At 67.6% G+C, this 420-nt stretch overlaps 1 protein-coding gene across 2 annotated transcripts in view; it reads right to left on the reverse strand.

Moving 5' to 3' along the window:
* The window catches only part of PPP4R1 (protein phosphatase 4 regulatory subunit 1), a 64,455-nt gene extending 64,349 nt beyond the window's left edge, over positions 1–106 (reverse strand). Inside the window, exon 1 of one of the 2 annotated variants that reach the window (XM_006920079.3) lies at positions 62–106. The gene's annotated coding sequence lies outside the window, so the exon portion shown is untranslated. The remainder of the gene's footprint in view (positions 1–61) is intronic. The other variant, XM_015595731.2, reaches the window with a different exon arrangement.
* Between the last annotated feature and the right edge of the window lie 314 nt (positions 107–420).

The following is a 420-nucleotide window of genomic DNA, read 5'->3' on the forward strand; positions in this document are numbered from 1 at the left end:
TCCTCCCCCGCCGCTCCCCGCGGGCCGCCGGCGACGGCGACAGCAGGGCGGGCGCACTCACGTCCGTCAGCGTCCTCCTGCAGGTCCTCCTGGAGCAGCGAGAGGTCTGCGCCAAGAGGAGAGAAGAAAGGCCCGACGCCTCACTGCGCCCGCGTGCGACGCAGCAGCCGCGGGGCCTGTGCAGTGACCGCACCCTGGCACCTTGTCCCTGCATGTCCGGCAGTGTCTCTCCTGGGCCCTCTGGAGGCTACGCGACCCCAGCGTGTCACACGGCGACTGTCCCCCCGCGCCTCCGCGGGTGTCAGCGTGTGCACCCCTCTGTGTGACGTGTGTGCGTGTGCGCACACACGCGTATCGCATTGGAAAGTCCCATCCAGTCTGTTTACTCGGTTGTCATGACACGCCATTTTGGGATTTCGT

Source organism: Pteropus alecto, unplaced genomic scaffold, assembly GCF_000325575.1.
Source record: "Pteropus alecto unplaced genomic scaffold, ASM32557v1 scaffold146, whole genome shotgun sequence".
NCBI classification, from domain to species: Eukaryota; Metazoa; Chordata; class Mammalia; order Chiroptera; family Pteropodidae; genus Pteropus; species Pteropus alecto.